A 27,956-nucleotide genomic window follows, 5' to 3' on the forward strand; every position below is an offset into this window, starting at 1 on the left:
AGTTGGAGCTATTTGATGGGCACCTTATAGTTATCTCTGACTTATATGATAAGCAATGAAGAAATATAATGTACTTCTAGTCATGTAAATCCTATTGTAAAAGAAATTCCCAAGAAATAATTTTAGAATGAAAATTGCCACAGAAAGACTCAGGAATAACTAACAACTGAGTAATTAACAACTAACAACATAAAATGAGGCAGCATATGATAATTATGATCCATCTCTCTTTTTAATCCATTATATATATTTAAACATAGTTTAAAGAATGTTATTAAAATAAAATCCATGTGCTTATCACGTACATCAAGGAAATGTTAGTATTTTGCATATTTGCTTCAGCTTACTTCCTCCCTCTCCCTCACAAGTACACTTGAAGGTTTCTATATTCATCACCCCAATTTCATTTTCTCTCCCCAGAGATAAGATCTCTGAAGTGGCTGTTTAATCTTTCTATCAAAGTCTTTATTCTTTAACTACATGGTATGCATATATAAAACATGAAGCAGATTTTTGTGTATTTAATACTTTATAAATCATTCCATATATGTATCATTTTGCAAGTTATTTCCCTCAAAATGATTTATGCACATAAATGCATTTAGCATTAATCCATTCATTATGATTGCTATATAGTAATAACTTAAGTATACAACAATATATCATTAACGTATCCTATGTCTTAGTTATAACAAAGTATCACAACAGGGTGGCTTAAACCAGTGGTCCCCAACCTTTTTGGCACCAGGGACCAGTTTCGTGGAAGACAATTTTTCCATGGAGCGGGGGTAGGGAGGATGGTTCAGGTGGTAATGCGAGCGATGGGGAGGGGCAGATGAAGCTTCACTCACTTGCCCACCACTCACATCCTGCTGTGCAGTCTGGTTCCCTGGCTTAAACAACAGACATTTATTTTCTCACAGCTCTGGAGGCTAGACATCTGAGATCAAGGTGTCAGCAAAGTTGGTTTCTTTGAAAGTCTCCTTCATTGACTTATTTACAGCTATCTTTTCCCTGTGTCTTCCCTCTGTAACTCTCTGTGTTCAAATTTCCTTTTCTCATAAGGACCAGTCATTTTGGATTAGAGTCCCCTCAAATGACCTCATTTTAACGTAATTATTTCTTTAAAGACACTCTTTCAAATACAGTCATATTCTGAGGTCCTGGGAGTTAGGACTTTGACATATAATTTTGAGGAGATACAATTTAGTCCATAACACCATATTAATTAATATTTATATTCTTTCCAAAGTTTTGCTGCAATAAAATCCTTGTAAAGGTGTCCTTATGGTTGAGGATTTCTTTAGAGTACATATCTAGAAGTGGGATTATTGTTCATAGTTTAGGCTTATCTCTTTACTAATTTTTACAAAATATCTCCAGTGTACTCATGCCAAATTTTTTTCCCAACAGTAATGCATAAAAATTCCTGTTACTCCACATTTTCACCAAAATCCAGTATTGTCAGGCTTTTTATGTTTTGCTCAGTTAATACATGGGAAGTGACAACATTTTAATTTTCATTTATTTGCTTACTAGAGAATTTAAGAATTTTTATGCATATACTTATTGTCCTTTGGGTTTCCATATCTGATTTTCCCCTTGATATCCTTTTTTCCTGTTGATTTATTTGTTTTTTTCCTTATTAATTTGGAAGTCTTGATGAACTATTTTTATACTGTTATTTTTGTTTGCAAATATTTTCTTCCAGTTGGTAGCTAATATTCTTATATAGCAATTTTATTTAGAAATAATTTAGAGATAAAGACGATTTTATATAGTACTTTTCAAAATTTTATCTTTGGGAGCCTTCTGATTCACAAACACTCCAATATAATTGATGTAGTTCTGCTTTTGCATGATGAAGTAAGATTCTATTGGACCCAACCATACTGTAGATAACAACTATGAACACAGTAGTAACTTTAAAAAACTATAGAAGCAGTGGACAGTGAGAAAAATAAGAGAGAGATTTTTGGAGTGAATACTTGAAAGAAGTTATGGCATAGGTAAATTATCCATTTATATGGCTTTTAGGGAAGAACAAAGGTAGCTCTATAAGGGGCAGTTAAAACTCAAAAGAGACACCAGCAGTTTCTCTGAAAAAGCAGAGGACAGAATTCAGGGCTACTACAGCTTACATGAAGTAAGGAAGGAATTTTGGGGAGAAGAAACAGAGAGAGGGGAAGATCCAGTTTCTGTGTAAGAATCTGTCAAATATTTGTCTTACCTCTGAAACACACATGCAGAAAAGACACACACAAGCCAGATAAGGGAATAAAAGAACTAAATTGAGATTTAAACTGCTGCCAGGAAACAGAAGTTGAAGTTTGAGTCTAATCAAGTTAATTGCCTGCTCTTACAAAAACAAAAACAGAAGCACTCTTCAGAGGAATAAAACAAAATCCAGAGGCTCCGCAACACAGCATTCATGATTTCTCAACAAATGAAGTACCAGGAAAATGTGACAAATTCTCATGGAAAAGAAAAGAGAAATAGAAAAGAACAATAGAAAAAGATAAATAGAAAAGAATTTTGAGACAACACAGTGAAATTAGCAAAGATTTAAAAGCAGGTATTAAAAAAATAAAAACAGCTATTTTAACTATAGTCAGGGACACAAAGACAAATATGTTTATAATGAATAAAGATGGAGGAAACCTCAAAATATAAATGGAAATTTTTAAAATGAAAAATTTATAACTGAAAATACAATATATAAAATAAAATATCAACCGGGTGTGCTTCATAGCATAAGAAAGATTACAAAAGAAAAATTAATTCCCTTGAAGATAGATCATAAAAATTATCCACCTGAGTGAGAAAAAGTGATTGAAAAAATGCAAAGTTTCAGGGATGTATGGGACAATTATAAATGGTTTAGTACATATTTAATTGGAATCTCAGCAAGAAAGAAGGAGAAAGGGGTAAAGATGATTTTTGAAAATGGCCAAAAATTTCCAGAACTACAAACTAATAAGTCTAGAAATTCAAGAAGTTCAAAAAATTCCAAATGGGATAAATAAATAAAAAAACACACCTGAGCATGTCACCATAAAACTGCTAAAAATCAATGGTAAAGATTAAATTTTAAAAGGCAGCCACAGAAAAATGACACATTATAAACAGTGGAAAGTGATGGCTAGTGTCTTATCAAAAACTATGAACTCAGAAGAACATAGAACATCTTTAAAATGCTGAAGGGGAAAAAAAAATCTACCAACTCAGAATACTTTGCTATTCCACCAAAGCTATCCCTCAAGAATGAAGGCTACATAAAGGCATTTTTATGTAAAAGAAAACTAAGAGGGAACTCATGCTTCCAGGAAAATAAAGTAGGTATACTTTTCCCTGTTCCTCCTACTAGGTACAACTGGAAACTCTGGACATGATATAATTAATTAATTAGTTGGACCCAGAAAGCTGGAGAGAAAAAGGCAGACTTGCTGGGAAACTTGCCTCATATATCCTAGACATGCAGCTGGAAACATCAAGTGAAGTAGACCTAAAAAAGCCCCAATAAAAGTCTGCTCCCTTTATCTAAAGGACAAGAAAGGAGACAACCTAACAAGACGGAATTTTTAGATGACAACCTCTCTACTCGGCCAAACAGCACAGAAAAAACTGGGGCCTCAGGACCAACCACATCAGAAAAGGTCAAAAAGAGAAGGTAGACAGACGTTCAGTTTCTCCAGGCTGTAAAGAGTTGCTCTGCCTTCCCCATCTCCTTGTACTGTCTCAGAGAATGCCAAAAACTCTGCTCGTCTCAGTAGTCACTTTCCACTTGGATCTTCCCTTCTCAATCCTTGGAAGCTTTGGTTTTGGCAAGTATTTTGAAGGGGAAAAGACATACCATTTATGAGACTCAAGTCTCTGTGCTTTCCTTGATTCTGGGATTTGCCTTTTTGGTAGCTCTTGAGCACAGTATTTGTTTCTACAACTGCTAAAAGCTCCAGATTGTTACCTTCATAGAGAGAAAGAAGTGGTGATTGCTCCTGTGAATTTTCCTTCTCTTAGGGATGTTGACCCCTCACATCATGGCTGTTTTGTTTGCTAATGTCTGCAACCACATGGGATACTTGTGTCCTTGTTTTTGTTGTTTTTTATCCAGCTTTTATAGGTTTTCTTGTAGTGGGATGGTTTGATAGAAGCCACTCTGTTATTGTTAAAAACAGAAGTCCTAGAGCCAATATAATAAAGAGCCAATATAATAAAGAGTCCTAGAGCAACACAATAAAGAAAGAATTATAGGAAGCTGATTTACAAAAATTTATATGAAAGAGATCAAGGGGTTTTACTTGACCAAAAACAATATAGCCAAAATGTTTACACGGTATCAATATAAGTATGTGTCTAAGTTCGGAAAGGTAAAATACCTGATAGGCTCAAAGGCTGAAAAACTAAGAGTTTTCAAACCTCTCACTAAGATGGGAAGAGACTAATGAAATCATAAAATAGAAGAAATATCTGAGTGCATGCAGTGTGTTTGGCCAGGGTGGGAGTAATTACAGATAGGGGTTAGGAGTGGGATTAAAGAAAGCTTTAAGGGTTTGAAGGTTGTAACAGGGAAGGTGTAGAAATGATTGGAGTTGATCTAGGCATCTAGAAGATTCAGGAAGTCATATTTTGCATAAATTGAAAAATGAAACTTCTATCCCTTAGAGATATACAGCAAAGCCCTGGGCTCTTCCAGAAAGCATCCTTACTTAAATATTCAAGCTTATATTATTTGACCACAGGCACCATGTTACAGAGGATATCTTTTCATTAGGAGGTGAGTTGCATTAAAATAGAAAAAGAACAAAGATAATGAATTTTTAAAATTGAGAATGGGTTATATGGCTAGTGCTTTGTAAGCACTTTAAATAGAATATGTATTTAATTCTTATTGTAACAGAGAGGAACAAACCTGACTCCATATTGTGCTAAACTTTGTGCTCTCTTCCTGTCCTTTGTCATGCTGGCTCTGCACCTCTGTAAAAGAATGGTGCCTCTAGCTTGAAATATACATGATAGCCCATTCTCAAGGTTCTACCTCCCAGGCATGACCATTAAAGGTATAAAAAAAAAAAAAGTTGCAGAAAATAACAGCTGTCTTGTTGGAGTTTTATAGGAGCATTGTGACCAGACCTGCATGGACAGTTACAAGACCAAAGGATTCCTGCACCAAGAAGTTTGCAATAACAAGCCATAACCCCCTCTTCCCTTTTAGTACAAAATAGGCCTGAATTCTAATTCAGGTAAGATGGTTCTTTGGGACACTAGACCACCATCTTCTTGGTCTGCTGGCTTTCCAAATAAGGTTGCTATTCCTTGCTCTGGCACCTCATCCCTTAATTTATTGGCCTGTCATGTGGTGAGCAGTACAAGTTTGGACTCAGTAACATTATGAGTATATGGACTAAATGCCGATATTATTCTCACTTTACAAATGAGAAAACTGAGGCATAGAAGATAAATAACTGGCCTAAGGCCAAACAGCTAACAAGGGACTGAACGGGACTTAAACCCAGGCAACTTGTCTCCAAAGACCACACTCTTAGGCATCACCCTATACTGTCAAAGTTAAGATTTTTTTTCTTACAAGGTTTTAAGTTTTCCTAAAATAGGTGGGGATATATATATATCTACAAACATACGAACAATGTACATTTTATTCATTTACCCTTAGAATAATGTTGCAAATAACATAGGTAATATAGCCTTAGATTCCAGATTATTTGTTATGAGCTTTATATAATGAATTCATTATATAAATTCATTATATAATGAATCAGTATAAGAATCAAGGACTATGCTCTGTTAGAGTTTATTTTCTAAATTATACATATGGGAACATATACAATACTATAGTGATATATAAAATTTATGTGTGTGTGTGTGTGTGTGTGTGTGTGTGTGTAAAATAAATGCATGTAGCCATTTTGTATCTTAGTGTAACCTTACATAAATATCACAGTAGTGGACTTGATAGAACTTTGAAATGTCATTTAATATCACTTTAATACCTACTTTGACTATACTGGCAAATTTAGTCAAATAATTTTTTAAAGTATACTTTCAGAACTTGCCTGGCAAAAGATTCTAAGGTCACTTTTGGTATCCAAGTTATCATTTTTATAACCTTTTTTCAGGGTGTGCTCTCTTATTTACAACTGGAATCCTTGAGTAGAAACCAAAGCTGGGTTCCTCTACTGCTATCCCAAATGGAGGCAGATTTCATCCATTTCATGCTGGCCAGTTAACAAAAATGGATCATTTCCTAATGTCATTTTGTTATAACCTTCTATGTTCAATACTTCAGGTGTTGAAGAATCAAACCTTAGTTTTGCCTCTCATGATTAATGTGAGGATCCACATAAAAACTATTTTAACCAAAAGTAAGCATTAGACTTACTATTTTCTAAAGGTTATCAAAATAACTTTAAGAAGTGCTATCCTACCTCATGCAGTTATGACAGCTGACCCCCCTAATTAACTCTGTAACTACACTTCAAATTTTCTCATAGCACCTTTTGACACCAGCATTTCAACATTTGCTTTAAAGCCTATTTTTCTCTTTTATTTTTCTCTTTTATTTTTAAAGTCTTCAAAGGAGTCTGGTGTTTCAGAAAACTGTCAAAAATATGTTGAAACGTATTTAAAAGAATGCATTTTTTTCATAGATTGGCATAGTTTGCACACATGATTATGTTTTTCAGGTTTTCAGCTATATATAAAGAAGGAAAAGGGTTACGTGTGGGGGAAATACCATGGTTGTCACAGGGCAAAGGGAACTCTCCAGTGTCTTTGACTTTTCTCCAGGAGAAATTAAGAGAAGAATTTATCAAATGTTAATGTTAAGAACTCAGAAACTGGAATGTTTGTCCAGAGCCCCAGGCCTCAGAGCAAATGCTCTTATGCTGTTGGGCTCATGGGGAAGACTTCAGCCAAAGTCAACAAGAGCAGAAACTCCATCTGACTGATGCCGTGGAAACAGCTGTAACCACTTAGCTGGAAAACCACCTCAGATTCCTCTCCCAGAAAACACTGATGACATGGGAGATGGGGAGCAGGAAAGCTCTGTCAGGGTCTCTCTTCAGCTGTGGTCAGAAAAAATATTTTCTTTCCCTGAAAACTGTAAATAGGTGGGTTCAGCCCCGGTCATAATAAACCACCAAAAAGAAAAAAAAAAAATCTTTTCCTAAATTAGCCCATGTCTCCTCCTTTCTTTGTATATTTATCAGTATTTGTTTTAAGTCATCTTTTATGTGGATTTTTTTTTTAAAGAACCATTTGATCTTAGGTTCATTTTCTAAATGAAATTGGATAGTATTCAGATTACCATTCGAGGCCAGTTTGGCTAGTGAATGTTTAATTCTAATAAGTTTTCGATTTGTGAAAATAGCCATAATTTTTTTGGTTGAGATTTTACTTTCCTCTCATTGTTCTGCCTGACAGCTTTCGTTAAATGTTTCTTAGGAGAAAAGAGAAAATGTTACATGAAGGAACAAATAGATTTTGACCCAATTTGGGAAGTGCAAATTTTGCCCTATGATCACAGCTTTAAAAACTATCATAGTATTCCAACAGAGAGGTAAGGGTAGAATGGAGAAAAAGCCTTAGAAATAGGGACAGTTCAGCCAAAACAGCATTATTCCACTTCCGAACATTCTCTATCTTGTAAAATGGCACAGAGCCCAGGTATGGAATGTTGATAGTGAGATATTGGACCAGACAAAGACAAGTGCTATGTATAAACATACATCGTCAAAAAATTGATTTGTCTACTTTTGTTTAGATAACTATTTGATTACTTAAACTTCATAACTTGATGATAAATTCATTTCTGGGTTCAATTGTCAATATATCACATGAATTACTAAAATATTCTAGAAACACTTTAAGTATTATTATTAAAGTGACTTGCATTATTGGGCACCCTACTTCCAAAGTAATGAGCACCATACTAAAACGATGATCCCTCAAAAGTGAGGTGAATTCCATTCATGTATACAACAAATATTTGCTGTGTGGTGGGTGCTCTTCTAGGCTGACAGTGTATCAGTAAACACAGCAGACTCCATGCCCTCATGAAGATTACATTCTAATAGGACTACAATATGCAATTGAAGAAATAAATGTGTCACAGGTCAGGTTTTGATCAACTGCTATGGTGGGAACTAAAACAGGGAAAGGAAGAGTAGGGCACATTGAGGTTGGGAGTTACTATTTTATATAAGGGGACCAGGAATGGACTCTGAAAAAGTGACTTCTAAGGGAAGATGTGAAATAAGATGGAGAATCAAGCCGTGTGTCTATTGGCCAGAAAAATGTCCCTGACCGAGAGAAAAACAAGTGCAAAGCCTATGAAGTATAAAGATGTTTGGCTTATTTGAGAAAGTGCAGGTGGCCAGTTTAATTAGACAAGTAGGGATATTGGTAGGACAGTGTGGGAGTAGGGATAAGAGCATGGAGGGCCGTGCAGGCATCTGGCTTTTGCTCTGAGACAGGAAGTCATTCATTAGTGAACTTTGAGCAGAAGAGTGACCCAATTTGACAGAAGTTTCTATAGGATCCCTCTAGTCTCTGTGTAAATAATACAATACGGAGGCAAGGATAGAAGGAGAAGGATGATAGGGGCTTGGAGCAGGGTCGTAGCAATGAAAAAACGTAAGAAGTGGTTTTATCTTAAACTACTGTGTCTTGAAGATATATTGAAAGTAGAACCTGTAAGGTGTGCCAATGGTTTGGGTGCAGGATAAGAGAGAAAAAGAGGATTCAGGGTTGACTCCAAAAATTCTGACCTGAACAACTGGAAAACAATATGGAAGATTTTTGAGGAATTAAATTGTTTTGAAAATTACAAGGGATCCCTCAAATATCTCAAATGGATAAGAAACTGAAGATAAGAGAACTACATGCAGGTTGATTTTGGGGGGAGGCATAAAGCTTACAGGTCTAAGGGAGAGAAATAACGTAGAAATAGGTAATGATTGGCACTGCATTAATTCAAGGTACTGAGCCAAGAAATGAGGAGAAATTGCTAGAAAAGGAACAGTGTGTCAGGAGCTTTCCCAAGAGTAGAACAGTAGATTTTCCAAAGCTAGGCTCTTCTAAAAGCCAGAAGTATTTACTCCAAGATGTGAAGACAACGGATAGGATTTGAAAGGTTTCAGCATAAGACATCTGATTATTAATCTCCCAATCAACAGTGGAATGTAGCTACACAGAGGCATGAAGGATAACACTGTGCTAGTGGTCAAGGGCTCTGGCAACAAGCAGGTGAAAATCCTGGCCCTGCCACTTATTATTTGCATGACCCTGGGCAAGATAGGTGGCCTTTCTAAGCCTGAGTTCCTTCATCTTTAAAATGGCAGTTGGAGAAATAAATGAGGTAATGACTGTAAAATGCACAGCACAGTGTTGTCACAGAATAAATTCCAATAAACTTATCTGTATCATCACCAACTCTCAAGGATGCATCAGAGCAGGAGGGCGATTTCAGTGATCAGGGCCCCAGCAGGCCAGACAGAGCAGAGAACACAAAAATCTCCTTTGACCAATATGAAAAAGAACAGCTGCTTCCCATATGGAAATAAGATGTTTGGAATTTTTTATGTCATTGCTTTTTAAAATAAGTCTACTGAGTTGTCACCCAAAAAGGCTAAAACACTTCTGATGTAAATGTCATGGTTTTTCACTTCTTGGATGAATTTGAGAGGAATGTGTGTTAAAAGAATTGCCCGAAAGCAATAAAAGTAGTTATAATTTTCTTATCAAAGTAGTTATGCAAGTATGAATTTTATGATTACAATTAAGTAGAAATATGAATGCAGATCAGAAGGTAAAATGAAAAATGGCAAGAATTATAGAATTATAATTGTTTTCATTTGAGAAAGCTTTATTATGTCATATTTTGTATTATATATTTAATTACCTATTATTTTTAAGGATTTATAATTTATATATTATAATGCATATATACTTACATATGCAACCATATGTGCACAACAAAATGCCTGAGTGACTATATACCAAAATATTAAAAGCAGTTAGGCCTTGGTGGTTATGAATATTTTTCATTTAATTATATTTTCAAATTTTTCTATGTTTTTTTGTAATACAATTTTACCAAACAGCTGTGTTCAGAACTAGTCAGAATGAGATATATTCTTATGGATAATCTTATTCATAAATGTCAAAATTTTGAGCTCCCAATCAAACATCCACAGATGAAGTTTTATTTCTCAGAGTAAGAACATTTAGATTTCTGCTCTGAGATAGGGAATTTGCAAGGTGCTTGCTGGAAAAATACTGGTAAAGGCTACTAATTAACTAATTGGCTTTGTTAAATACCCATTCATTCATTTATTCATTTTAAATAGGAGTCAAAAGTGGTCCCAATGCATAAGTATATTAAGTAAGTTTCAATTTACTTATTAAATGTTGACCTGTTTGGTATGGTTTAAGTTATTCTTTTTGTTACTTCCTCTCAAATCCAGCAATCCCCCTCCTGGGCATATATCTGGAGAAAACCATGGTTCAAAAGGATACATGCATCCCATTGTTCATTGCAGCACTGTTTACAATAGCCAAGACATGGAAGCAACCTAAATGTCCATCAACAGATGAATGGATAAAGAAGATGTGGTACATATATACAAGGAAATATTACTCAGCCATAGACAAAAACAAAATAACGCATTTTGCAGCAACGTGGATGGACCTAGAGACTGTCATACTGAGTGAAGTAAGTCAGAGAGAGAAAGACAAATATCATATGATATTGCTTATATGTGGAATCTAAAAAACATGATACAAATGAACTTATTTACAAAGCAGAAAGAGACTCACAGACTTAGAAAACAAACTTATGGTTACCAAAGGGGAAAGGTGGGGCTGAGGGATGAATTGGGAGTTTGGGACTGACATATACACACTATCATATTTAAAACAGATAACTAACAAGGACCTACTGTATAGCACAGGAAACTCTGCTCAATATTCTGTAATAACCGAAATAGGGGAAGAATTTGAAAAAGAATAGATACATGTATATTATAACTGAATCACCTTGCTGTACACCTGAAACTAACACATTGTTAATCAGCTATACTAAAATAAAAATTAAAAAAATAAGAAATTCACATTTTGAATGAAAAATAAGAAAATCTCAACTCAGAAAATCTTCCTTAGAAAATTAATTTAATACTAATGACTAAACATTAAATTATCTGATCAAGTCAATGATATTACTAATATTTCTGAATAATGTGAATAACTTCCACTTGTTCCTATAAAACTTGCTCTTACTTCCATCCGTATACTAGCAAGTGATCTATCCAATTTCTTAGCACCATCCGGCAATTTTTAGGTAGGGACAATTAGCAGAAAGTATACAACTATTGTAGCATATGGATCCCCTAAGCATTTCTTGAACCCATCTGCAAAGATGTTCTTTCCATGTAAACCACACAGGGCTTAGGTCCATATCAAATTTCAGATATTACTGACTGACCCTATTTATTATTTCTGCTAAATAAAACTACTTAGCCTTTAGCAACTGGCATCTGCTATAGATGTCCGTTAAAAAATGCATAAAAATTTTCTAGTGCTGCATTTTACTCAGATTGATTCCGCACATTACCTCTAGCTAGCATGAACATTTCTCATTTAATAATCTATAAGTTTCATGGAAATTTGTTGTTCCATTTATCTGAGAAATCATCATATAACCCTGAAAATCCTTAGGAATAAGATGCTATCGAGTTTCTACACACAGGCCCTGAACATATTCAAGTGCTTTGTGGAAGCCAGTGAGCATGACGTGAGATAACAAAAAGGCAGGGACCATTATGTCTAAGGAAGGTTTATCCTCATAAATTTTAGTGAGAGTCGTGGATGCTAATTAAGTCCAACTCTCAAGGCCAAGTATAGTTGGCCTTCATCAATCCACCTGATTCAGTACAGCTGTTTCCTAAGGAAAACTGGAGGCATGTAATTTGTTCTCACAGGATTTGAATTCTGACTTATTTATTTATGATAGATCTTTGGGTTTAGAGGTTACATAACCACATGTTTATAAAACCATTAACTGACCACATAATTTATCTATTACTGACCATACAAATAATTTTTAGGGACTATTTCAATAACAAAAATTTAAAAGACCTTTTAATGATATAAAATGTAAGTCCTCCAAATGCCTTAAATTGGACCATGAAGGAAATGACAAAAATCACATTATTTTGCACTTCTGGCTTTGGAGACAAGCCACACTTTGAGAACACTCAGGAAGAATTAGCGATGCTGATCCTGCCATGAACAACAGAATCCAAAGAGCTCTTTCCTGAGATCTTTTAAAGTTTTTTTGCAAAGAGAAGGGGAGAACGGCGAAGAATACTGTTCAGGAGGGGACTTAGCTGAGACAGATGAGAAATCTACTTGAAAGAAAAGTGGGTCCTTCCGCTTTTTGAACCTAGAGTGGAAGTGATGGATAACGCAGGCTTATGGAGGGCCTTATCTGACAAAAAAGATGTTTTGGTTCCTGGATGATGTAAAGTTTCAATAGTAAAAGTAAGATTCCATTATTATTTAAAACTACTCTCTTTCCACGGTTGTAGTTGGATTAAAACCCTAAATGGAGGACTAGAATGCTAAATAGGGCATTTGGCTACTTAAAAAATCAGTAAAGAGGAACACAAGCATAGGTTTAAATAGATTTACACATTCCAGCAAACTCTTTTTCTTTGCCATCCGGCTGTCCTCTGTGAAAAAACAAAAATTTAGGATTGTTGACTCAGTGTTTGTAAAAAAAAAAAAAAAGTAAAATAATAAAATTTAAAAGCATTTTTCCTCAAAGTTTAACAAAAAAATACTGTCTTTATAGCTGTCATCTGTGGAGGTTCCACATAAATTCCAATGCATACAATTCAATAGAGCTCAAAATCTATGAGACTTCTTTTCAGAATTGCATTCTGGATCCACTATAACCACAGAGAGAAACTCTTTCTGTTTTTCTTTATTCCTTTCTCCTTCCTTCCCTCCCTCCTCTCTCTCTCTCTTCCCCCACCCACCCCTTTCTCTTTCTCCTCCCTCTCTCCCTCCCTTCCTTCCTTCCTTCCTCCCCTGCTCTGCCATAACTCTACAATAATTTTTTTAACATCTTTATTGGAGTATAATTACTTTACAATGGTTTCTGCTGTATAACAAAGTGAATCAGCTATACATATACATATATCCCCATATCCCCTCCCTCTTGAGCCTCCCTCCCACGCTATCCCACCCCTCTAGGTAGACACAAAGCACCGAGTTGATCTTCCTGTGCTATGCAGCTGTTTCCCACTAGCTATCTATTTAACATTTGGTAGTGTATATATATCCATACCACTCTCTCACTTCGTCCCAGCTTCCCCTTCCCCTTCCCTGTATCCTCAAGTCCATTCTCTATGTCTGCATCTTTATTCCTGTCCTGCCCCTAGGTTCTTCAGAACCAATTTTTTTTTTTTTTAGATTCCATATATATGTGTTAGCATATGGTATTTGTTTTTCTCTTTCTGATTACTTCACTCTGTATGACAGTCTCTAGGTCCTTCCACCTCACTACAAATAACTCAATTTCGTTTCTTTTTATGCCTGAGTAATATTTCATTGTATATATGTGCCACATCTTCTTTATCCATTCATCTGTCGATGGACACCGAGGTTGCTTCCATGTCCTGGCTATTGTAAATAGAGCTGCAATGAACATTGTGGTACATGTCTCTTTTTGAATTATGGTTTTCTCAGGGTATGTGCCCAGTAGTGGGATCGCTGGGTCGTATGGTAGTTCTATTTGTAGTTTTCTAAGGAACCTCCATACTGTTCTTCATAGTGGCTGCATCAATTTACATTCTCACCAGCAGTACAAGAGGGTCCCCTTTTCTCCACATCCTCGCCAGCATTCATTGTTTGTAGATTTTTTGAAGATGGCCATTCTGACAGGTGTGAAGTGATACCTCATTGTACTTTTGATTTGCATTTCTCTAAGGATTAGTGATGCTGAGCATCCTTTCATGTGTTTGTTGGAAATCTGTATATCTTCTTTGGGAAAATGTCTATTTAGGTCTTCTGCCCATTTGTGGATTGGGTTGTTTGTTTTTTTCATATCGAGCTGCATGAGCTGCTTGTATAGTCTGGAGATTAATCCTTTGTCAGTTGCTTCATTTACAAATATTTTCTCCCATTCTGAGGGCTGTCTTTTCATCTTGTTTATGGTTTCCTTTGCTGTGCAAAAGCTTTTAAGTTTCATTAGGTCCCATTTGTTTATTTCTGCTTTTATTTCCATTTCTCTAGGAAGTGAGTCAAAAAGGATCTTGCTGTGATTTATGTCAGAGTGTTCTGCCTATGTTTTCCTCTCAGAGTTTTATAGTGTCTGGCCTTACATTTAGGTCTTTAATCCATTTTGAGTTTATTTTTGTGTATGGTGTTAGGGAGTGTTCTAATTTCATTCTTTTATATGTAGCTGTCCAGTTTTCCCAGCACCACTTATTGAAGAGGCTGTCTTTTGTCCATTGTATATTTGTGCCCCCTTTATCAAAAATAAGGTGACCCTATGTGTGTGGGTTTATCTCTGGGCTTTCTATCCTGTTCCATTGATCTATATTTCTCTTTTTGTGCCAGTACCATACTGTCTTGATTACTGTAACTTTGTAGTATAGTCTGAAATCAGGGAGCCTGATTCCTCCAGCTCTGTTTTTCTTTCTCAAGATTGCTTTGGCTATTTGGAGTCTTTTGTGTTTCCATACAAATTGTGAATTTTTTTGTTATAGTTCTGTAAAAAATGCCATTGGTAGTTTGATAGGGATTTCACTGAATCTATAGATGGCTGTGGGTAGTATAGTCATTTTCACAATGATGATTCTTCCAGTCGAAGAGCATGGTATATCTCTCCATCTGTTTGTATCATGTTTAATTTCTTTCATCAGTGTCTTATAGTTTTCTGCATACAGGTCTTTTGTCTCCTTAGGTAAGTTTATTCCTAGGTATTTTATTCTTTTTGTTGCAACGGTAAACGGGTGTGTTTCCTTAATTTCTCTTTCAGATTTTTCATCATTTGTCTACAGGAATGCAACAGATTTCTGTTCATCAATTTTATATCCTGCTACTTTACCAAATTCATTGATTAGCTATAGTAGTTTTCTGGTAGCATCTTTGGGATTCTCTATGTAGAGTATCAGGTCATCTGCAAACAGTGACAGTTTTACTTCTTCTTTTCCAATTTGGATTCCTTTTATTTCTTTTTCTTTTCTGATTACTGTGGCTAAAACTTCAAAAACTATGTTCAATAACAGAGGTGAGAGTGGGCAACCTTGTCTTGTTCCTGATCTTAGTGGAAATGGTTTCAGTTTTTCACCATTGAGAATGATGCTGGCTGTGGGTTTGTCATATATGGCCTTTATTATGTTGAGGTAGGTTCCCTCTATGACTACTTTCTAGAGAGTTTTTATGATAAATGGGTGTTGAATTTTGTCAAAAGCATTTTCTGCATCTATTGAGATGATCATATGGTTCTTCTCCTTCAATTTGTTAATATGGTGTATCACATTGATTGATTTGTGTATATTGAAGAATCCTTGCATTCCTGGGATAAATCCCACTTGATCATGGTGTATGATCCTTTTAATGTGCTGCTGGATTGTGTTTGGTAGCATTTTGTTGAGGATTTTTGCAACTATGCTCATCAGTGATATTGGTCTGTAGTTTTCTTCTGTGTCATCTTTGTCTGGTTTTGGTATCAGGGTGATGGTGGCTTCATAGAATGAGTTTGGGAGTGTTCCTCCCTCTGCTCTATTTTGGAAGAGTTTGAGAAGGATAGGTGTTAGCTCTTCTCTAAATGTTTGATAGAATTCACCTGTGAATCTAACTGGTCCTGGGATTTTGTTTGCTGGCAGAGTTTTAATCCCAGTTTCAATTTTAGCACTTCTGATTGGTCTGTTTATATTTTGTATTTCTTCCTGGGTTACTCACAGAAGGTTGCCCATTTCTAAGAATTTGTCCATTTCTTACAGGTTGTCCATTTTATTGGCATATAGTTGCTTGTAGTAATCTCTCATGATCCTTTGTATTTCTGCAGTGTCAGTTGTTACTTCTCCTTTTTCATTTCTAATTCTGTTGATTTGAGTCTTCTCCCTTTTTTTCTTGATGAGCATGGTAGCAGTTTATCAATATTGTTTATCTTCTCAAAGAACCAGCTTTTAGTTTTATTGATCTTAGCTATTGTTTCTTTCATTTCTTTTTCATTTATTTCTGATCTGATCTTTATGATTTCTTTCCTTCTGCTAACTTTGGGGGTTTTTTGTTCTTCTTTCTCTAATTGCTTTAGGTATAAGGTTAGGTTGTTTATTTGAGGTGTTTCTTGCTTCTTGAGGTAGGACTGTATTGCTATAAACTTCCATCTTAGAACTGCTTTTGCTGCATCCCATAGGTTTTGGGTCATTGTGTTTTCATTCTCATTTGTTTCTAGGTATTTTTTGATTTCCGCTTTGATTTCTTCAGTGATCTCTTGGTTATTTAGTAGTGTATTGTTTAGCCTCCATGTTTTTGTATTTTTTATAGATATTTTCCTGTAATTGATATCTAGTCTCATAGCGTTGTGGTCAGAAAAGGTACTTGATATGATTTCAATTTTCTTAAATTTACCAAGGCTTGATTTGTGACCCAAGATATGATCTATCCTGGAGAATGTTCCAAGAGCACTTGAGAAGAAAGTGTATTCTATTATTTTTGGATGGAATGTCCTATAAATATTAATTAAGTCCATCTAGTTTAATGTATCATTTAAAGCTTGTGTTTCCTTATTTATTTTCATTTTGGATGATCTGTCCATTGGTGAAAGTGGGGTGTTAAAGTCCCCTACTATGACTGTGTTACTGTTGATTTCCCCTTTTATGGCTGTTAGCATTTGCCTTATATATTGAGGTGTACCTATGTTGGGTGTATAAATATTTACAATTGTTATATCTTCTTCTTGGATTGATCCCTTGATCATTATATAGTGTCCTTCTTTGTCTCTTGTAATAGTCTTTATTTTAAAGTCTATTTTGTCTGATATGAGAATTGCTACTCCAGCTTTCTTTTGATTTCCATTTGCATGGAATATCTTTTTCCATCCCCTCACTTTCAGTCTGTATGTGTCCCAGGTCTGAAGTGGGTCTCTTATAGACAGCATATATATGGGTCTTGTTTCTGTATCCATTCAGGCAGTCTATTTCTTTTGGTTGGTGCATTTAATACATTTACATTTAAGGTAGTTATCGATATGTATGTTCCTATTACCATTTTCTTAATTGTTTTTGTTTTGTTACTGTAGGTGTTTTCCTTCTCTTGTGTTTCCTGCCTGGAGAATTTCCTTTAGCATTTGTTTTAAAGCTGGTTTGGTGGTGCTGAATTCTCTTAGTCGCTGCTTGTTTGTAAAATTTTACATTTCGCCATTGAATCTGAATGAGATCCTTGCTGGGTAGAGTAATCTTGGTTGTAGGTTTTTCTCTTTCATCACTTTAAATATGTCCTGCCACTACCTTCTACAATATTCTTTCATACTTTTAATTCAATAAATTTTGGCTCCTTTTGAAAATTACCCCCTTTCGTTCAATGCATGACTGTTCACCACAAAGAAAATTAAAAAGAAGACAAAAAACTGTGTTTCAGATACAAAAGGAAATTCCATAAGAGTAATGGAGACATCACTGGGGTTAATCACATCCTCACCAAGCTGTGACACCACTGAACAGAACAGAATTTATTTAGAGGTTTGTTAAAAAGTTGGTTCAATTACTTCATAGTACAGTCTCATAAATCTAGATATTAGGGACCTATTCTTTCTTTTGACTGATTATCTGATCAGTTTTGCCCACTATCCTTGTGGGCAAAAAGGAAATCAGACCAAATAACCCTCATACTTTGTATTTATGACAGTTGTCACAGCATATTTAGAAAGAGATTAAGAAAGAAAATGGAATTCTGTATAAAATAACCAGGAAGATTATTGTTAGATACCTAGTCAAGTCACATAGATGATTATGACTGGTAGGGACACAGTACTATAATCAAACTCTGCACTGTGGAGGCAGTGAGGCACAGTGGTGAGGAGCATTCTCTGTAATCCCATGCAGTTTGCTAATTAGCTATATGATCTGAAACAAGTCCCTTACATTCTCTGTGCCTTAGTGTTCCCATCTATAAAGTGGGAATACTAAGACCTCATAGAGTTGTGAAGGCCTCATGAGATGATACATAGGAAGCACCCACAGCTGTGCTGGGCATTCATGTGTCTTCGACACACATTACCTATTGTATGATTGGTATTATATATGAATAGCTGGTTATGTTTCTTTAGTTCAAGGGCAGAGAGATGTAAGAAATACTAGAAATAGAAAGGAGTAGAAAAGTCATGTGGTAGAGAGAATCTTTCTGTGGTGATTTCAAGTAAAATATGTCATAAAGAACCAGTCTCAACCCTGGGTCTCACTTTGTTTCTTTTGTTTCTTAATTAGCACCTTGTAAATGAGAACAGATTTTTTTTTAAAGAACTGAAACAAAAATGTAGAAACTGTATATTCATGCTGAATAACATACAGAGTAGCGTAGCAGCATTTCTGTACCTTTCATTTAAGTATAAGAACACATTTTATGATTAAATCTTTTCTTTGGCAAATTCTAGTTAGTTCATAAAGATTCTAACTTAGCTTTTTGACATTCAGATATTTTAGTATTTGCGGGTCCAAATGATTTGATGAAGCTGGTACCTAAAAAGTCTAAAAAGCTTCATATGATGTCCTAAAGTAGAACTGTAATCCACATATTCAACAACGATGATGATAGCTACCATTAACCAAGAGCCTATAGCATACAAGACACTGTTCTTTGCTCTTTACACAAAATATTTTATTTAGTCTTCTCAACAAACTTATGACCTGGGTACTATTTTTAACTTAGAAGGTAAGGAAGTTTTGGCACTGAGAAACTAAGGAATTGACCAAGATTACATGGATGTAAGTGACAGAGCAGGGATTTGAAACAGAGTGACATTCCCGAAGCATGCATTTCCCAGTCCTCCCCAAATAGTGTTCTACATACTATGCATACTTCTTCCCTGAGTGCCATGCTTGTTTAAGTTGACTGAGGGAAATCAAACAATCTGTTATAAGACAGTAGGCTGCTAGCCTTCGCTACTGATGGATTCCCTTCATTTATTGCAGCTCTGGCCAAGAAAGCTGCAGCAGAGGCATCAGTCATTATTATTGTAAAGGTATTGATGCCTGGGGCAGAAGTAATTTCTTTTTGAAGTAAGAATCTTCCTTGCATATTCATTATACACATTTACACATTAGTCTCAGCATAACTCAAACAGGGACATTCCCCTGCTTGGTGGCCTTTCTTGTAGCTACCCAGGGATCTTTCCTAAATTGAAGGAAGGCCTCCATGCACCAGCTTTGGAATTGCCGTGGCTAATTGTCTAGGAGATTTTTGTATTCAAGCAAACACCAGGACTAACATCCTAAAACAGAACATCATAACCTTTGTTGGCTGGCTCCCCTGGAAATGATTAATGGAGACATGACTAAATACACTCATTGACTATAAAAGCAAATTAGGGGAAAAAATGGCCATTGGGCAGGGATACCAGTGAACCTCCAGGGCAACCTGCTTTATGACTTGCTAGGAAAGGGCATTGATGCCACTGCTCAAACATTCAAGGATGATTTAGAGAATCACCTCATGGCAGTTTTATCATGTTGTAAATGTAGTTTTATAAAGTACCCACAGAAGAATCTCTCTTTCATCCTTCTCAATGTGCTTTTAATATATGATTTGGTGCCTCCATTAACCCTTTTTGAGATGAGGACAAACAAATGACAGGCACATATATATACCTATTATATCTATTGAGATATATAATTATATTTCTGGCGACCTGTAAGAGATACAAGCATACTGAGGAATGTTGCTAGACCCATAAGAGATACAAGCATACTGAAGAATGTTGCTAGAATGTTGCTAGATTATGTTGTTGCTACTACTTCTTCTAGCTGGAGCAATTTTCAAAATATAAAACAGATACAGAAACCATATGGATATATTTATATTGAATGCAGCCATTGGGTTTTGGTGTAGAAGATTGGCATGTTTATTTTTTAAAGTTGAGAAATTAATGAAATAAAATGAAACCCTCCCCTTACAGTCAAAAGAAACACATTTCAAAAAGAAAACACATTGCTGCACATTACTTTTTATGACATTTTACAAATTTGGGTGTAGAAAATTTAATTTAGGACATGTTACTGTGGTTGATACAAGATTTAAGCTTAATTCTCTCATCTGTAAAGTTGAAATGATAATTGTGAAGAATGAGAGGATATAAGTTAATATGTGGTAAAGTGTAAACAACTTAATAGATGCTGAATTAATGTTATTTATTGTGTTTCTGGAGTAATATGACTCTTTCTAGAAAGATGCTATCATTAATAAATTTTACTGAAATAAATGAACATCAGTGGGAGAAGAATTAATTGAGTCTCTCTCTAAATTATTAAGGACAAACATTTCAAATAGAAAAATGATTTAGAGACAACCTGGAAACAATTGGAATAATGTGGTCATCTGTATTGGAAAGGGTAAATAAATGGTCTAAAGGAGAAAGGAAAATATAATAAATGACAATAAGACTAGATTTCAATATATATAGCTTTTGTTATATTATGTTGGACTAGCTGATATAAGATAGGCTCACTCAATTTGTACAGCATAAATGCAGCAGAATAGCACACATATTAAATGACAAAATTAGGGCAAAAATATATCTTGACAGCCACTGTGGTGTGCTCAATCCAACAAGATAGAATTTAAGTGAACGGACTATAGACAGTGATTTTAAGCAAACTTGTTTCGAATGAACTCACTTTAAGTGAAATGTCCAGCTGGAATAAATATACCACCTTACATTTAAACTCACTGTTTGACATCATTAATAGTAGGACAGATCAATCTGGTATATCAGCTATAATGGGTTGGCTTAAAAGGGAAAAACTGTCTTGCCTATCAATACATCCCAGAGTAGGATGGCTTTCAATCTGATTAATTCTGTGGTTGACTACCACGAAGAATCAATGTTCCTGCTGCATACGCACAAAATGAAATTCTACTCAGTAGTAAAAAAAAACAACAAGCTACTGTTTTGTGTCATAACGTAGATGAACCTCACATACATTATGTGAAGTGAAAAAAGAGTCAGAAGCTATATACTGTATGATTCTGTTTATGTGACACTCTGAAAAGAAAAACTATGACAGGAAAAAAAAAAAATTAGTGGTTACCAAGGGCCAGGAGTGTAGGGAGGTGACTGACTACAAAGTGTCTTGAGAGAACACTTTGGGATGATGAGACTATATCTTGACTGTGGTGTTGTTATATGAATATACACATTTGTTAAAATTCATAAGTTTTTATGCCTGTATTTTTACTGTATTTAAATTGTACCCCAATAAATTTTAAAACCAGCAAAAAGAACTACTTTGTCATCTTGTGTGTGTCTGCCTGTCCTCTGGCTAATTTTTCTCATGCTTGCAAGAAGGCTGCCATATTCTCAGGCATCACAGACAGGTAAGACAATATTCAGTGGAAGAGAAACTATTATTTTATATGGTCTCTTTTTACTTGTAGGAAAAAGTATTTCAAAAAAACAGTATTTCAGAAGCCTCTCTTCCTACCTTACAGACTTTCCAACACATCTCATGGACTAGACCTGGGTCACACATCCATTACTTAATTCTGGTAAGGAAAACTAATTATCATAATTGACATGGGTTCAGGATTTACCCATGAGTTTGGAATAGAGGAAACTTCCCTAAAGCTAGACACCTGAACACATTAGGAATTCACTTACTGTAAAATTTAAAGATAAACCATGGTTGTGGTGAACATATAGTAGTGTACAATTTACAGTGTCTGATCAATTGGCTAGCAACCTTGTGATTTTATGCAATGATAAACTTTGAAACAGGTCAACAGGAATGAGATAAGAACAAAACCAAACAAACAAAGAGACTAACCAACCAAAAAAGTCAAAAGCTAATACTTGGCTTTACTTGCATACTTACTTACATACTCTAATACTTACATCTATGAGTAGATATATCTTTCGGTAACTAGGAATATAACACCTCTCTATGTAATATTCTTGAGGAAAGTTTCTTGATGAAGGATAGATTTGGAAACTCTGCCATATGAGGAACTACTACAGGAAATAGCATGTACAAGACACATTAGATTCAATTTTTATGTTGTCAAAGACTAGAGAAAAAAACCATAAGCAGAAAGTACAGTACAATGTAAGGCAGAAATTTCAAATATTAGTGTTAACCTAAGATTTCTAATGGTGGTGAGTTATTCATCACTGAAAATATTCAAGGCTGACCTAGATGATGCCTGTAGGTAGTAGGAGAATATTCTAGTATCAGATGGATAGTTGGATTGGACATTTTAAGATTCATTGCAATACTGAGATGATGCTAAAATTTTTTCTTAAATATACAAGGAAATATATATATGTGTGTAACTGTGTATGTAATATACTTATATATATTGCATATGGCTGAAAAAGAATTTGCTGACTTAAAAACAAGAAGGGAATACATACTAAAATAAAAATGTATTATATGAGGTAGTAAGATTATGAATCATTTAAGGAAATCTGGATAAGTGAAAAATTTCAGCTCAGTGTAATACTGGGGAGTTCCTGATCTGAGTGGGCTCCATTCACAATGAAACTCCAACCAAACCAAACATCTTTGGAATGTACCTTTATGCTGACAACAGATCTCTGGGGCTATCCTGATCCATACCTCAGAATTTTGAAGTCCTCTCTATTTATGTATTTTTAGAAAATACAAAGTTCAGGGCACTCACTGAGATTGAGATTTTTATGAATGTTTATAGATTGTAGAAAAGCTTATCCATAAAAGGGAGAAAATAAAATGCTTGAGAACTATTTCCTCTGTGATTATGTATAGTGTTGATTCCTCACTGAAGTATTACTATTGCTATTATTACTATTCTTATTTCACCTAATGCAGTCTCTTATTTCTTTACCAGTTAGTGGAAGCTGGAAGGTCAAGATTAGAAATAATGATCTACCATTGACAGAGCCCAATGAAGAGCTTTCCATTTCATAAATTATTATTTTGCTAATCATGGAAAAATGATGCTAACTTGAAATAATTCAAATGTAGCAGATAAATTAAAGCAATTGCCTAGCTATCAACACTTAAGTAAAAACAGTCTAACCTAATGTCTACAGTATAAAGGATCACTTAATAACACAGGTGTGCCTGGGCTATTTTTAGCTGCCTACAAAACTCAAAGTTAAATAGCAAAGAACTTGTGTGTAAAGCTCTTTTTTTCCACAGTCTATTTTCATCTATTAACCTTTACCTCACATTAAGTGAATTTTGTTCTCAGGTTATTTAAGAGCTCCCCTTATCTTAAACATACAACTTTAGAAATGCATCCTGACTTGAGAGGGTTGCCGGGTGGATGTGTTGCGCCGGGAAAACAGAAAACAATAACAGCAAAACCTTAATTAGGGGAGACTGCTATAAGAACTCAAATGCAAGGAAAGGAACAATAATTGGAAAACAAAAAAGAAGGAGCATAATAATCTGGTTACATTTTCAGACATACTCAATACCCAGATTCTATAAAGCTCTATGTTAGGTACTTTATGGTCACAGGATGATGTATAAAACCATTTCATTTTCTACCCCAGTGAGTTCAAGATTGTTATAAAGAGAAAAAGTAACCCTTATGGTATGGATTTTCTCTAACGTTAATGCTAAGTTAAATTATTTTCCACTGGTTGTGGAATTCTTACACTGTTTTTATAAGATTTTCAGAAAGAGGTTACACTTCTTCTGGGGGTCTAAACAAGAATGAGCAGACAGACTCCAGTCACCAGCATTTCCTACCAGATGAAGGCCTACTTTACTTCATCGGTCAGGTTAAAAGCATGAGTTAGTTTGTTTCTAAAAGGAGAAAATTGGCTATTTATTCAGTCACTAAAACGGAGACTGAAGGCTTTTGTAACGCTTCCAGTGCAGGTGTATAGAACAGTTTTATGAAACTTAAATGATAAATGCTAGTCAATTTCAATAGCTTTATACACTTAGCCAATCTAATTTCTCACAGCCCTCCCCCAACATCAAATAGCCTTTGTGTCTTCTTCACTCATGACATGCTTTTCACTTCTGTGCTTTTTGTCTATTCTGCTTCTCCAACCTGAAATTTTCTCTCCCTTCTCCTCAACATGTATTCAGACCCAGCTTAATCTTCACAGCCAAATAAAATCCTTGCCTCGTACATGGAGACATACTGCAGCAGACTGCACAGGTGTTTCTCTCTCTCTCTGTTACTCATGCTTATCTGAGAGGAGTAGTGTTCAGTGCCACTGTTTTGTTTCCTCCAGCTCAATGGTTAGCAACCCTGTCTTCACATTAGATTTGTTAGAGGTGCTTAAAAAAAAGTGATACTCGGGACCCACCCCCAGGAAAACAGAATCAGAATCTCTGAGGATAAAACGGGCATTGCTATTTTCAAAAATCTTTCCAGGTGATTTTGATGTGTACTGAAAATTGAGAAACCAGTTGTTTTAGAATAGGTTTAACCTAAAGCAGTTTGTGGCCCATAAAGGGCTGTAATTTAAGACATTGTTTTTCTGTTTATTTTTATGCCAAACGTGTGACACAGATCATGTACAACATATTTTGGATTCATAAATTCAGATGTCAAAGATCAATCAGGCCCTGAATGGTGAATTGGTTTCACTTCACACACTAGCTCCAATCAACTTATAGTTACTTCTTGCAAATCATGTTGAGAAGGCTTCTAAGCACTCTCTGGGTTCTGCAGGAAAAGGTGTGACCATCCTAGCTTACCGGCCACATGGGTGGAGAAACAGGGAAGACTCAGCTTCATGCATATATTTTTTTATCCCTGACTAGAAGATATCCCTCATTACACGGAAGAATAAACTGAGGTCCACGTGGATTAAACTTGCCCAAAGGAGCCCCGCATGTCTGGAAAAATTGAAGTCGAACTTAAGTCCAATCTCCAGCCTCCCCAACGAATGAAGTTTTAGAGTTCACCTGGCTTGATTATAAACTCCTTTGTGTTCTAGCCCATCCCTAGTTGCCCTATGCGCTCTGGTGTTCTTGGCACCTCAGTTCTCAGCACCTCTGGCCTCACAGCCTTTTTGTTTCCTCCACAGTGCATAGAACATCCACAAACAAAACCCATTTGGCCTGACCAATAAACAGTTCTTCTCTCTTGTGTTTATAGCTTTCAAGAATGCTACTGGCACAGAAAAAGCCCAACATTAAAAGATATCAGAGTGAAATGAAGGCTGTGCTTGGAATAATCTAAGTCCAAGAAGGCTCCCCTAAAAGACTTCATCTTGGAGAACACTGGCTCCATCTACCAGCTCACAAGCTTCTCTCTCTCTCTCTCTCTCCCTCTTCACCCATGTGACACACTCAGGCATGCAAACACATGCCACAAGCCTTCGGAATTTCTATTTTCATTCTGCAGAGTCACAGTAACCAGGAGAAGTAACAGAAACTAACTCTTTACAAATCCAACCTATAATAGAAAAAAAGCCTATATGAACTATCCAATTTATATGAATAGGAAAGCAAGTTTTTTTTTATCACTGTCTGGTTAAATATGAATTAGATTATATTAGTGGCTGCCCTCCACCCAACCCAACTCCTTCATTTTCAGTGTCCTTAATTTCAACTGCCTTTGATGGTACTGAACGGAAAAGTCCCCTTGTCGCCAGTGGTTAAGAGTTATTATTAACAAGATTACCAAGGAAAAACTTACATGTCTGGGCTTCTGCTCCTAAGAAATGTCCTTTGAGGGTGGTAAGATTGTTCAATTTAGTTTTCCAGTTCTGTTGTCTTCAGAAAAGTTTCCTGAAAAAAATAAGCCAACTGCTATTCTCACTTTCTATAAATTATTGACAACAGAAATGCCAAATCATAGATGAGCTATTTTATAAGAACAGATTTACATTTTTAAAGATAAAATAAAAATTCAAAACTCAAAGAACATTACTTCTCTAATTTTCTGTCCTGTCAGATATTGTGTGTTATCTTTGATATTACTTTGGCAGATAACAACTTCCCCTATGTGAAAACAACAGTCCTGTGAATTGTAAATGATGTCTAAGGATTCTTTTCAAAACAAAAAGTGTCTGGATTAATAGTGTCTGGAATTTCTCCAAGTTTTAAATATCTCTAATAGTTTTCTGCCAGCCCAATTTAATAGAAAATACCTCAAATTTTTTTAAAATGAAAGAAATTTTAAAAAAGTAAGTCTGAATAATGCTTGAATGAGTGAAAGTAAATTGTACCATGACAATTCTGCATTTTTGCTGAAGGGGGGAATTTTCTGTTCCCATAACCACAAAATCTCTAATTCCACTAGCCAATTATAGAGTGTGAGGTAGTAATGCTCTAAAGGGGAAATGCCATTCCTCTGACCTCAGAACTAGAGGGAGTAGGTAATGGGCTGTATAAACAGCATAAAATAATAAGCATGCACAGTAAGGTAAGGTGAAATGGAAATAAAATGTAATCATAACAACTTTGATCTTCATGCTTTGAATTTACTGAGCTGTTTTCCTATGTGGCTGTCTGTGTATAGAGAATGGCTTAAACTTCTCACTGCAGACACTTACTCAAGTAAATGTTGCTTTCATCAAGCCAACTTCTCAAAGTAATGACCTATTTTGATGGGCTTTGGGAAAGTTTTCAAGTGGGTTTCTTCCATACCTAGGATAGCCAGTTTATCCTTTGAAGGATACACACACACAAACACACACACACCGTACATTAATTAATTAGTTAATTATTATTTTACCAAATAGCTGTTGCTCTTACTAAGGGCAGAGGTAAAGCTTACTCAGTTTGGTATCCCCTTTTGTGAGAGTCAATCCAATACTTGTATTTAAGAAAACAAATACTGGAGCCAGACTGGTTTTGCAACTTACTGACTATATAACAATATCTTTGAGTCTTAGTTTTCTCACCTATAATATGAAGAGAGCACAACCTACCTCACAGATTAAATAATATAATTAAATAATATAATGTCTATTATTATGTAATATATGCATACTGCTTGATTATTAGTAATTACAAAGTTGATCATTATCATTAACCATAATATATAATAGAGAAAAATGAGATAAAATATTTTAAATTAGCTGATGTATCATTCAGGGTCCTAACGGGAAATCAATAGTACACTCAAATTGGAATAATTTGAGAAGGGTTTATTTATCAAAACACTAAGAACAAAGGTATGGGAGGGCACAGGAGAACTACAAGAGTAAAACAGAGACCTGGAGTGATCAAAAGAACAATAGGTTACTGAAGCCAGGGCAGGGCTGAGGCCTGTGCTGTGTCTCCCCATTTCCCCTCATTTGTCTCCATTTCTCCATATAATGCACTGCATTTCATTTAGCATTTTTTAGCCACATAATTCCCCGTCCGTTCTTTTCACGCCCTCCAATTAGCTCTTCTGGTAGACAACCTTCATTCTGATTACTGCTGCTTCAATTCTTCCCATATCTCAGACCAGAAACATTCTTTGTCTCTTCCTTTGTTCAACATGGAACAAGTGACCGTGATTCCTTGACTAGGACTTTTTCTGCAGAACTCAGCCACCACCCCTTATCACTCCTTGTCATCAGCAGAAATTGCACCCTTTCTGAAATCACAGTTTCTAATATTCCATTCTGACCATAAACTCCTGTTCATCCAGCTCTCTTGCTCAAGTGGTTAATTCCCTAGTTATTAAATTATTGTTATCAGCCCTGTCCCCTGAATGTACATGAACAATCAATGAGGAGAAATTTATAAATGCACTTTAAAGTC

The 27,956-nt window shown here is 35.5% G+C and overlaps 1 long non-coding RNA gene across 2 annotated transcripts in view; it reads right to left on the reverse strand.

Annotated features, from left to right (window-relative positions):
• The window catches only part of LOC149747883 (uncharacterized), a 904,363-nt gene that overhangs the window by 30,411 nt on the left and 845,996 nt on the right, over positions 1-27,956 (reverse strand). For both annotated transcript variants that reach the window (XR_016395104.1, XR_016395105.1), the window contains one exon: positions 1-25,988. This exon is cut by the window's left edge and continues 30,411 nt beyond it. This is a non-coding gene — a long non-coding RNA (uncharacterized LOC149747883). The remainder of the gene's footprint in view (positions 25,989-27,956) is intronic.

This window comes from Delphinapterus leucas, chromosome 12 (assembly GCF_059928025.1).
Source record: "Delphinapterus leucas isolate spDelLeu-1000000601 "Yukka" chromosome 12, BTC_Dleu_Yukka2, whole genome shotgun sequence".
Taxonomy (NCBI): domain Eukaryota; kingdom Metazoa; phylum Chordata; class Mammalia; order Artiodactyla; family Monodontidae; genus Delphinapterus; species Delphinapterus leucas.